Genomic DNA, 9,288 nt, shown 5'->3' with positions numbered 1-9,288 from the left:
CTCTTTTTAAACTTGAGTGTTTAATATTTCTCCCCTGCTGTGCACATAAGGACTTCAAGTAATATTTCACTGCATATCTGTTTTTCTGCATTTTGTAAATTGGTTTTTAATCTCAGGTTGGGTTAAATGAGAGCCAACATACATTAAAGTTTTAACATATAAAGAATTGCTTAAATGTTACATTCAAACATCTACTGCCCTTTGAACACACTTGAATCTGGTTTACCCAGGATTAACTCCAAGGCATATACTGTATTTCAAAATAAGAAAATAAACATTATTGAAAAAAATGTCACCTGTATACCATATGTACTACCAATCCATAAAAGATGATTTTGAGTTGATATGAAAGAGGAGTCTGAATTATGAATGAGCCAACAGAATAAGCTAAAATGAAAAATCTAGAAGTTTACAAATAAGCTTGACAATATTTGTGTATTTATTTATTTATCAATGTGAATCTGAGTCTCATAAAAACCTTGTATATTTTGTGGTCTTAATACTCACTAAGGATGATGTCTCATTGGTTTTGATTTACAGTGTATATCATGAAAATGGTTTAGTCAATAAATTGAAGCATTTTATAAACAATCTATAAAGTCTTTCAGAAATAAGCATTAGACATGCAGAGTAATTGTAATAAAACTGCTCGTCCTTTGAATAAACTTTTCTAAACATCTTGTTTACATACATACTTGTCCTTAGTATTAATCAAGCTTGGATCCTACAATTCCCATAATGCAACTCAACATTTTTTTTGTTTTAAATTACACCTCCCGCCTGTTAACCTCTCCTACCTTTTAAGTTCTATGCCACCAGTTTTTAAGTCAGGTTCTGTTTCAGTCCCGACTCTGACGGTGTCCTCAGTTATTCTTTCATTCCTGATCGGTTCACATCACACAACAGTTTCTGCAGGATGAGAAGCACCGACCATGAAAATTAAGCTCAGTTTTATGTATCAAACTCTCATTTAAAGACATGCGCTAAGTTTGCAGCTGCAGAGGTCCAACCCACAGAGCGGGAACAACATCCCTGACCTGCTGTCGTTATGTACTGAACAGGTTCTGTTGCGAGTTGTCTTCTCCAAAAATTACCAATGGTTTTCTTTACTCTTGACATATAGATTATTTAGGGTTCAGCAGAGTTATTTCCTGATACATCTTGGTAGTGAAGCACGGCTGTCATTGGACGGACTGCAAACAAAAAAGCTGTCACCTGGACTTTTCTCGTCTGGGGAGATGCGTCTTTATACATTACATTAAAGTTTCCTCGTGTCTCTCAGGGTGGATTTTCCTTTTGGGTCCAGTTTGAACCCCAAACATTTTCCTTCCACAACACCAGGACACCGCCCCCCCCTCCCTCCCTCCCAAAGTTGTCGAACAAGGTTGAGCCACCCAACAGCAGAAAGTAATTTGCAAGGCATATGATATGGAAACGAACAGGCGATGAATGGGACAAACTGAACAGTGATGTTACAGGTAGTGATGTTACAATGCGCCTTTTTCTTTTACAAATCAACTCAGGCACAAAGGTCAGACACGTTGCCTGGCACACAGGACGATGAGGGAGGCAGGGAGGGAGGGTGCTTTAGATGGAGTGAAAGGGTTGGTAAGAAACATTCAGTTTGTGTGTGTGTGTGTGTGTGTGTGTGTTGGGTGTGTGCCCCCCGACATTCACGCTCGCACCCTTCCCCCTTTATGTCAATATTGGATCAGACCAACGCACCGTGTGACAGGTGTCTGTGCTTGCCCTGAGGATCCTCTCAGCAGTTCTCATCCATGAGGGGTGGAGAGACCCGTGAAGGGTGGAGAGAGAAAGGGCGGGGGGTGATAGGAAGAAGCAGTGGAGGTATAAAAGGTGTATACCTGTCACAAAGAGCATACATTCAGTACGCGTAAAAGCTGAGCCAAACCTGACCGAGTTTGCGCATTTTGACCTTTTCTGTCTCGTTTCTTCCAAAGGTACGCTGTTCTGCTTTTCATTCGCGTTTCTGTTTTGGTTTTTCTTTTTTTTTTAAATTTTCTTTAGAGTTTCCATTCTTACCAAGATTGTATAGTTGCTTGGTGTTCTAACTTTTCCAAATCTCCCTCCAAAGGTTACCGGACAACACAGGAAGCCAGCTGTTACGTGCTCACCAACTCTCTCTCTCTCTCTCTGTCTTTGGATCATCGCCACACTGTGAAAGGTTCTTGTGACTTTTTCATATCCGTATTTGCTTCACGTTGAGCCTCACGTACAATACCTGAAGATGAAGTTTTGTTCGTTCGGCTCGCGTTACGCAGGTACGGGTTGGCAACTGGAAAAGACACAAAGTTTATTTTGACGGGAGCATCACTGTTGTTAATACTGTAGAGCCTCATTTCAGACAAATGATGGGACGTTGCTTTTGGTTGAGCTGTTTCAAAAGATTCCACCGGTGAAATTTGTTTTAATGGGTTTCAAAGGCGCTCAGTGGGAAAGGCCAGACTGCACCACAAGTGAGCCAAATCAGTGTTAAAACCCTCAAAAATGTAGAATACTTTTCTAAGAAAATACCTCAGCCATGAAGTCAGGACCATCTTTCTAGGACGACTTCATCTCTAAATAGTTTCAGTAACTGAAGCACCAGGCATAAAGACTTTTTAACTGAATAGATTGTCTTATTTGCATACAGCTGGCAGCTGGCTCCAAGCCCTGTCAGCCAACTGACTACTGGAGTCACACTTAGTTGTTCAACGGGGAGGAAATGAAGAAAAACTAATGGAAAAGTATACTCATTTGACTCAATTAAAAAGACTCTTTGTTAAATTTGTTTGTTTGCAGACATCTGTGTCCATCAAAGAAATATGGTTACACAGCCGGTGAATTTGGTTGACCGAATAAGCAATTCAGGTTATCAAGGGAGGAAGTCAGGGGATTATATATAAAAAAAGTTCCAGCTTAAACCAAACCCAACACATGTTTTCCTGTTTTCACTGAAAAGCTAAAAGCAAGATTATGAATCCCACTCTCTTATCCAATCTTTCATGCAAACACCTGCTCGCTTTTAACAGACACACCTTTTAATTTTATTTGCTCTGGTCAGTAATGATTCTGCAAATGACACTCAGTGTCACTACTGATTAACATGTAACTGACACTGGCAAAGTGTCCAAATGATGGTCATTCACTGTTAACTTATTTAGTCAGTGTTTGTCTTATCATATCAGGTGTACTGAGAAGGTTGACATTTATAATGACAGGGATGATAATCTCCATGTCTCCCTCGGGTGCTTTTTTTTTTGATAATCACTTTCCCATTGGCACATTCAATGACAGCGTGTATTTTCCACTAGGGACCTATTCATTACTGTCCATCTCTTACGTCATAAGCTGAGGCTGCAGGCAAGCAGCAGGGAGCAGAGAAATGGGCTTAATGGGAGGTTTTGTTAATCATTAACTAAACATTAACTGGTTGCAGACATCTGATATGGGGCCATCTGTCATTTGAATACTACGATGCAGCATTCAGCCATCACATTTTTACCATTTGTTATGTGTATTGTTCCATATGTTTAAAAGACTTTCGGGGCTTTAGTGTGTAATTTAGAAATAAGCTGATGTCTCTTATTGTCCAACTCTCTGATAAAGAGGTAAAGCAAGAGAATAAATTGCAACTATATTATTCTGGTTTAGTAAGGAATAAACTACCTTTTTCAAACAGATGAAGTCATTCAACTGTGGCACTGAAGCTTTTTATCTGGCATGAAAATATCCAGAGTAACATACAGTACAAAAACAAATGAATGCACTAAATATTACTACGGATTAATTGTTTGTTAAACGCAATCAATATGTGTGAAAAAAGAAGTGTTAGAGTCCTTATTGAAAACCAAAGTGTTTTAAAGTGGAAACATTTGGTCCATTTACATATGACCAAAGAGTGACACGAGTAAAACAAGTTGTGCTCAGTTTTCTGTGCTTGAAAATTATACATCACTAATAATCACAAATGCCTCTGGTCCTTTCTGCACAATATTCCCTTAACATTACTTTTGCCTCTCTGATAAATCCCCCCATCACTCATTTATTACCTCAAAAAACACCTTGTGTGAGTATCAACACCTTAAGAAAGACATTACGTGAAAGCCTGCCCAACATGTCGCTCTCTACCTGACAGCCTTTTTGCTTCTGCTTGAAGCTCTTGTCAATATTTGTTTAAAGCCTGATGAAGGGAAAGCTCACACTCCTCAGTATCCTGGTTACCTTGCACCGAATTAAAACGACTGTCCCGACTGGTCCTGCTGCTGCTGCTACACCCTGCCTACCAGCTCCAGGAGCGGTATTAGCATGCAGGTAATTTGTATAGTATTAAGGCTTGAAGTCTGAATGTTAGTGTGAGGACATTCGGTTCTAGTGCAACAAAGAATCCAACCAATAGTGAACACAAACACTAAACGAGGCATCATCATCACTTGTGAAGCATTTGGTGAAGCTGGTACCGCCTGAAACACAGGTGGGAAACGTCACATCGAATGCAATGCAGTCATATTTGTCATCTTTAAAATGGGCCTGATAATTCAAAGTAACAAGAGACAACTGAAAAACATTCAAACAGGCCAGATAACGTGTGCCAACACTGCTGGAAGGTTGTGCAGTAGTGCTTACAAATACTGCAGTACCGTTTCCAATTACTTTCACTGCAGAACTCAGACCTTTCATTACTGTAATGGACACACAATAGGAAAGACTGCTGTGGTCCATGTTGGCCAAGTTGGTGCGAAAACCGGTCGAATCCAATATATCTGATAATTATCCATACAACAACAATTTAACAGATTTTTATGTTAATTTACCTTGAAACTGTTGCAAACACAAGTCATTTTTAGCCTCTTTTAATTACTGGTCAGCTAAATGTGGTTTAGAGAAAGCAAAACAGAGAAAGCAAACACTAAGATAAAACTTGCCTTCTCTTGTGTACCGACTGCTGCTGCCCCTGCTGTGACCCTATGAACCCTCAGCTCTGCAGGGCCACACTGTACCAGTACCATTAAGACGACTGTATCTGTGCAGCTGGAACATGATTACATTTGTGGTGCCTGCCAAACTGTTTGCTGCTATCTATAAATGAAGAAACAAATGCTTTCCAGAGGCTGTGCGAGTACATGTGCTTGTGTGTTTGTGTGTGTGCGCTGCCTGAAGGATGTGTGCTGCTTCCTCTGACAGTTATCGATAATGAAGAGTCATGCAAATGCCCGAGGCCGGTCCCCTCCCCTGGTGCTCTACTCTCTGACTTTCTGATCGTTGAACAAATGCAACAGGATGAAAGTAATAAGTCAACATTGGAGACCTCAGAAAAAACATCTCACATAGTTTATAGGAACAAAAATGGGAGCATCCTGTTTCAGCGACCAATAATAAGCACCGTAACAAGCTCTTTTACGACAAAGAAAGGAAGTCAATAGACAGAAACATGCAAGGATTCAAAAGCAACGATCCTTGATTTTGCTTATGTAACTCATTCAAGCAAAAAAGGTGTATGCTCTGCTTGTACTGCATTGTGGCTGGGTGTGTGTGTTTGTGTGTGCGCCTGTCATCACAATTCAATACTTGTTGTGTGTCTATCCACCACAGCAGCAATAGCTCACAGACAACAGCAAAGAAAATAATACAATCTACATCCCATTTCTCTCATGTTTTTCCTGCAGGTAAACTGCAGCTGCTTGTTTGTCCACGCAGAGATCAGTGAGGACAAGCGTAGGCGGTACGAGCAGATGTCCTGCTCACATCATCCTCACCTGGATTAGTCTCCACAGCAACCTTCCACCTGAAGCAGGGCATTTATTCAGCGCAATCTGTGTGTCACTGTGTGAGTTTATGTGTGTCAGCGTGCAGATATACAAACAGTCACGTGTGTGTATGTGCATGCGCTTGCATGCAAACACATTTGTGTGTGTGTGTGTTTGTGTGTGTGTGTGTGTGTGTGTGCAGGTGCATTCACTGGCTATTCAAATAGTTCAGACTCACACTGACCCAGAAACCAAAATCACACACTTCCTGTGCTGCAAACCATCAGTAAAATAAAAAAAAAAATACAGCCTGAATTGTATTCTTCATTTACAGTAAGAGATAAAGACGACGATTATCTTATTTTTTTAAATTCTAATTGTATACATTTTTTGTTATACTCACTATATACTTCATGTTAATATTCTACCCAGTGGTGCCCCACCACAACAAATCAGTAAAATTAAACATATCGTTGTGTCATCGCCTTTGGAAATATAAAAGAAAAAGCACACGTTTCATTGTGACTGTACTGAAATGTATAACCAGAAAAAAGTCATTTTTAAACATTAAGCCACATGTTTCATTAGAAATTAAAAAAAATTAAAGAGCTTTTCACACATATTTCTAGGGGAGAGATGACCTCATCTGAGTCAGAGTGTGGATGGTAGAAAACTTTGAAAGACTTCTGTAGTTATGAACTCTTCAGTCATGATTTTCTTTCGTGATGGATCAGTGAGTACAGCTGGTAATGTAAAATGATCTAACGTTCTGTGACCGTGACATGACCTTGCAGTGCAATCGGATACTGGATCCCAGTACGAGGCTGCCCAAAACAATTGGAAAGCCACCACCACCCATCATGTTATGAGCCTGCCTGAGTCAAATGTAGTGAAAAACTATTGACCGGATCCAAACATGAAAAAAGGTGAACGTCTTGAAAATACTGGTGATCCTGTACCTGCTTCCCAAATGATGTGACACGAGTGAGCAGCGAGAAGAAATGAATGGGTTTTTTTAAATACAGCAAGATAAGGAGATAAGGATTCAAAGTAGAACTGTAGCTCTCTGCTGGACTACAGTGTCCCTGACACATGCAAATCACACCAGCTGTATTTAACTGGGAAATGAGCTATGTGTGTGTGTGTGTGTGTGTGTGTAAGTTTAAGGATCTACAGCTGACTCATCTTACCAGACCTGATGAAGAAAGATGAAAGACCTACAAAGACTAACAGACACACTAAGTAGTTCAGGTAGTAGCACATGTGTACACACACACACACACACACACACACAGCAACAACATCTGTGTCTAATAGCCTGTTCTTTCACCTGGCCATCACCTGCTCTTCGGGGGGAAACCAGGGTGACACACACACACACAAACACACACAAACACAAAGAGACACAGACACACAGAAAGGAGAACAATGAATGGGTTAACAGAAGACAATGAGAAAGCTGTTCATACAAGTAAACAGCTCATACGTGGCCACAGGTGAAACGCATGCACACACACACACACACACTTGTTTTCATCACTTTTGGGGACATTACATAGATTTACATTCATTTCCTGGAGCCTAATCCTAACCTAACCTCGACCTAACCTTAAAGCAACTCTTTACCCTAATATCTAATGATTTATGTTTTGGGGACTTGTGTTTTGTCCCCATAATGTGACTGTGTAAACAGATTTTTGTCCCCACTACTACACACACCAACGCACACACACTTTTAATAAAGAAACTAGCTAGGTTCCTAACTCTATATGTACAACAAGCTATATTTCCTGTGGCTGTATTGTGGTTGTTACTGTCCACCTCAGTCCTCCATTATTTTAAACAGAGCAGCCCAGTCTGTCTCAGCCAACCTGAATGTAATAAATACCTCTGCCACTAGATGTCACCAAAGATGAAGGAAAATGCATCTCCAAAATCCCCCAGAAAATGAATAAGCACACAAAAGACCAACATAATACATCACTGTGAGGCGGTTTTCATTCATGATGTTAAAAGCATCACTGTGATCTCTCTCAGTAGCTGGTTACAGTGTGAACAAACCTTTAATCAAATGGAGAAAAATGTAGCCACAACACCGAAATTCAAAACACAGCACTGGAACCTGGAGTCTCTCCCAGTTTAAATTGCAGGACTAATGACTAACACTGCACAACATTTAACTTCATAAATGTTATTTATGTTTTTGAAGATTTAGAGGATATGATAACTATTTGAAATGCGGGACAAAAACATGTGGGATATATACATATACTTTATATGGTTAAAAAATATAATATCACTGGACATTAAGAAAAATATTCAGGCACTCCCTGTTGTGTTGTTCTCCTATTAGAGGTGACCTCACTTTCTATTAAGCTCAAATGTTATTTGTCACTCAGCTTATATTTCAGTCTCATGATTATTCTAATTGAAAGCCTTTTATTTCCTACTTCTTACAGTGAAAATATTGCCCTTCTCTTTACCTTTTTGTGCACCCAACAACACACCATACTGTAAAATACTCCCACCCAGAAGAGCCCATGACACTGATGATGCTCCTCATTTTTATAGCCAGATATATAAGTTCCAAATCTAGGACCGTGATCCCTTTTCCCATCTCTAGTTTCAGATCCAGTTTACCTACAGCAGAGAGAGAGAGAGAGAGAGAGCGAGAGGATCAGCTCCCAGAATGTGTCTATTATCCTGCCACACCAATCAAACTGTTGTGTCAGTGCGTTGCTATTGTATAGTCTTGGGTCAGTTTGCCTCTGACCATGGCTGCCATATTGATGACTAAGTCAGTTTGGGGCTCTGAGGACAATGGTTCTGTGGAACCTCCACAAAGCACGAGGCTAATGCTCCCCTTTCAGCGGGTCTGCTCAGCTGCTGAGTGTGCAAGGCTGCTGGGCAAATGGAGTGGCGCAGGTCCAGGGGGCCCGGCCCTATAAAAACGCAGGCGAGGGTCTGTCCCCCGACATTGATTATACCGGATCTGTCCCACCTCAGTACTGTCTGTAAGTATATCAACACACTGCCTTAGACTTGGCTAAGAAACTGCAATCAGGGGACAGCTATGTGTACTGGGGTGGAACTCGACAGCCACCAAGATGCTGCCCATACTGCATATCTGATAGGTTGACAGCTCAGAATGGACTTTAAATGGGACTTGATATGCTAAGAAGAAAAAACATGGGAGCCACTTAATGCTATTTTCATGGTTATCTGGTTTATATCCCAGCAGCCATTTCAACAGGGAAAACTGGCATGATGATGCCTTACTGGTGTGTCTATGTTTGGCCTGTAAGCATCATACAAACATTTTTTTTTTATTGTAAAGTTCAAAATCAAAGAAATTAGGCTATGGATGATTAGCAGCAGGTATAATCAGTTCTGTACATAAGAACTTAAGCTTGTACTGGAGACATCGTGTCCGTTTTACATCTATGGCTTACACGTTTGGGATAAGTACAAAGTACAATCAATGGGCAGGAGGCATGTCTGTGGTTTGTGACTCAATCTCCTCAGTGGAAATAGGGACAAA

The 9,288-nt window shown here is 40.5% G+C and overlaps 1 long non-coding RNA gene across 1 annotated transcript; it reads left to right on the top strand.

Annotated features, from left to right (window-relative positions):
- Nucleotides 1–1,186: 1,186 nt before the first annotated feature.
- Nucleotides 1,187–2,787, top strand: LOC124067569. The gene is made up of 2 exons (XR_006844772.1): nt 1,187–1,961; nt 2,096–2,787. It is a non-coding gene; the product is annotated as an uncharacterized LOC124067569 (long non-coding RNA).
- Nucleotides 2,788–9,288: the final 6,501 nt, after the last annotated feature.

Source organism: Scatophagus argus, chromosome 11, assembly GCF_020382885.2.
Source record: "Scatophagus argus isolate fScaArg1 chromosome 11, fScaArg1.pri, whole genome shotgun sequence".
Taxonomy (NCBI): Eukaryota; Metazoa; Chordata; class Actinopteri; family Scatophagidae; genus Scatophagus; species Scatophagus argus.
This window is presented reverse-complemented; position numbering and strand designations above follow the sequence as displayed.